Genomic DNA, 3,938 nt, shown 5'->3' on the forward strand with positions numbered 1-3,938 from the left:
CTCTATATCATCATAAGGCTATACGTTGCTGGTAGAAGAGCAAAGGGGTACAGCCCATAGAGAGAGGAATTTGTCATTTTCTAGCAAAATTATAGTTGTATTAAGCTTTTGACCCAGTAATTCCACTGCTAGAAATTTACCCTGAAAATACACCTTCACAAATACAAAAAAAAAAGTACAAGTTATTCATTACATTATTTGTAACAACAAAATGTTAGGAACAACCCAGATGCCCATCCACAGAGTATGAACAAACTATGGTTCATCCACACAATAGAGTACTATGCAGCTATTAAGAAGAATGAAAAGATCTCTATGAATTGATATGGCGTAGTTTGCAAGATACACCATCAAGTGAGGAAAAACAAAGTGCAAAAGAGTGTTCGGAGTGTGTTCTTTTGTAAAAGAAAGAAGGGGAAATACATACATGTATGGATATATTTCCTTGTTTTTGCAAAAAGAAAATCAGGAAGGATAAATAAAAAAAAAATGAATTTCGTTGTCTATAAGGGGTGGGTGGATGTGGTGTAGGCAATAGGGTACAAGACTTTTCTGATTAGAACCACAGTTGACCCTTGAAAAACATGGGGGTCAGGGACACTGACCCCTATGTAGGTATAAGAATCTGTGTTCTTTATCATTATATTCTACCACCCATATTTCAAATAGGAAAACTGAGGCTCAGAGAGCCAAGGAGCTAGTTGGGAGAAGAATCAGGACTCATTACATCTAGTGCTCTTTCCACTACACCACATTTCCCTCCGAGTGAGCTTCCCAGCAGGGCCTTTCTGATATGGTTGACCCTCGATGTGGATTTTCAACTGCACAGAGGTTAGGGGCCCTGACCCCTACACCCACAATTGAAAATGCAACTGTAACTTTTGACTCCCCCAAAACTTAACTACTAATAGCCTACGGTTGACTGGAAGCCTTACTGATAACATAAACAGTCAATTAACACATATTGTGTATGTTATATGTATTATACACTATATTTTTGTAATAAAGTAAGCTAGAGAAAAGAAAATGTTATTAAGAATATCATAAAGAAGAGAAAATATATTTGCTATTCATTAAGTGGAAGTGGATCATCATAAAAGTCTTCATCCTCCTCGTCTTCACATTGAGGTAGACTGAGGAAGAGGAGGAAGAGGAGGGGTTGATCTTGCTGTCTCAGGGGTGGCAGAAGTGGGAGAAAATCCATGCATAAGTGGACCTGCACAGTTCAAACCCCTGTCGAACAAAGGTCAACTATATATTGATGTTGAGAACCAAGGTTTTCACTATGGGATAAGGAAAATATTACATATGTGAAATGAGAGAATTGTGGTTTTAGATTTTTTTTTACTTGAATGGATGAATCATTATGAAGTCTTCTTTTTGTTTATTTGGTAGCTCTTTGTATAAAACGTCCCAGAAGCAATGATACTTCAGTAGCAAGTAGTACATCTTGCATTCAGTTCTTTATTTCTAAATTCTATTTCCCACTCAAAGAATCCAGGATGGAGAAAATCCATGGCTGGCTCCAGGTGTGGGACAGGGAAAGTAAAAGATGATATTAAGACATCTTGTGTCAGATAGCAAGGAAGTGCTCAGTTCTCTTAGGAAATGCATACTGAAGAATTGAGTGAAATGTCACAATGTTTGCAACTTATTTTCATATAGTTTAGAAAATATCTATCTTGCATAGAGAAAGAATGCAAATGTAGCATGCTGACAATTTGTGAATTTAGAAAAAGGATATGTGGGTGTTCAAATTTTCTGCAGTTTGAAATAAAAAGTTGGCAAGGAAAAAAAATCCTACCTGACAGCTACAAGATTCCCCTTTGTGTTCCAGATTGTAGCATGTGATCCATACCCCCATGGTGGAAGGTCAGAAGAAGAAAGGGGATCCTCTTTACATGTAGGCAAATTTCTCATCTAAGGCTGTGGTTAAATGCTTGGGCTTTGGAGTCAGACCCAGGCTAAAGACCTATGCAATTTACTCATCCTCTCTAAGCTTCAGCTTCCTTGACTATAAAATGAGATTAATAATAGTACCTACCTCAAAGGATTGTCATGTGAATTAATGAAATAATCCACATCAAGTGTTTAGCCTGATATCTGACATACTGTCACCTCCCACATATACGACCTCTGATTTTTAGAGTGCCGTGGTTAGCCATGCACAAGGGAAATAGATTAGAGCAGTGCTTCTCAAATTTTAATTACATACAAATCACCTGGGGACCATCTTGCTAAAATGCAGATTCTGATTCCACAGGCCTGGGGTAGAGCTTGAGACTCTGCATTTCTGACACGCTCCCAGGTGACGTACGTGCCTCTGATCCAGGGATACATGTTCAGTGGCCAGGCATTATAGGAGCTTATTTGCTCCATTGTTCTCTGCTTTATTCTTAAACTCATTATACCCTTCCTCTGGTGAAAATTACTCCTTCCTATCTACATATTGATTTTTGGATTCACTGGTTTTACATATTTTTACTACTTAAAATTCATCTTTGTGGCTTCTCATTAATACTTAAATATTTTTACACTGAATGTCCTACATTCAGATTAGAAATATTAGTTTCAACACTATCATTTTATCCATTTCCTTATTTCCCAAAGAGTTTTCTCTGAAAAGTCCAGAATTTTAAAAAATAATGATGATAAGTGATAGGAAGATCATGTTGAGAGAACGGGGAAGAAAGGATGACAAGTCCACATTTCCAAGTGTAAGAAAATGCCAGGGAGAGTGGAGGACAAAAGGAGGACACACTTTGAAGTTAAATGTTCAAAACTTCCACAAAATAGGGACAAATTCAACAGATCTTAATATTTGGGGAGAATCAGAGTCCTTTTAGAATCTGATAGGCCTGATACCCAGAAAACTGACCACAGTGACATGATCCTCTAGAGTGAGGAGTTCATAGACCCTCGGAAGCTCGTCCACGAACCAATGAGTATTACACCTTCACCCTCAGATACTTCCAGGTAAGACATCTATAGTTCTGTCATTGAAGAAGCACACTGTGCTACCACAAGAAAAAAAAAAGAGAGAATCTGCACAGAGAAGCATGTGTTTTGCAATTCAACCTTGGGAGTAATAAAACAGATTCAAAACAAGTGAGGTGGATCAAAAATACTAGGACCTTGGAACAAATTCTCTTAGGGAGTGGAGAGATGGGACGGAGAACAGAGCTGGGGCAAAATGTCCTGCATAGACAGACAGGATGAGGCCTCACTTGAGATAGAATAGAATTCTGAGCCGGGGCTTACAGCCTTGTTTTGCTCCCATAGAGAACATTGACTCTCTTTCTCTCGCAGGGTCCTCTAGGTTGAGATTCTGTATCCGGCAAAGCTGAAGAGCTTCTTTAACTCAAGAATTTGTGTAGTTCACAAAGTGATTTATTGACAGTAACTGATCCTAATCTGCGAGGTGAACTATTTATAGCTGCGGCACAAACTCACTGTCCGCACTCTACAAAGGAGGCACAGTGGGTTCTGATAAGGATTTCCAGCCCTTCCTCCCCTAAGGATGTGGTAAGAGAACTTTCTCGGAGCAGATTTTGTCCAGATCCTCACCTGTGTGGCCCACGTTGCTCTTATCACCACAGACACCTTATTCAAGAGTCTTAACCTTCCCTCCAGCACGTGGGCCAAGTACAGCTCTCACTGAACTCTGAGTCTTCATCCGTCTATCCCCGTGGGAAGCACTGAGTCCCTCCCACACGCCCTGCAAGATGCCGACCGTGGATTTGTGACAATAGAGTTTTCTCTCTCCCCAACCCAAGCGCTCTGGCCCTGCTTCTCTCTGCAGAACGACATTCCCTCAGCTCCGGCGATGGCGTCCCTCTCTCCGCATTTTGTCAGCCAGAGGAGCCTTTGAAACTCTTTCAGGCCAGAAGTGTCCCTCGGTACTGAGGTCTTTCTGAAAATGGATCGTCCATCAGAGT

This window comes from Propithecus coquereli, unplaced genomic scaffold (genome assembly GCF_000956105.1).
Source record: "Propithecus coquereli isolate 6110/MARCELLA unplaced genomic scaffold, Pcoq_1.0 Scaffold85, whole genome shotgun sequence".
In the NCBI taxonomy this organism is placed as follows: Eukaryota; Metazoa; Chordata; class Mammalia; order Primates; family Indriidae; genus Propithecus; species Propithecus coquereli.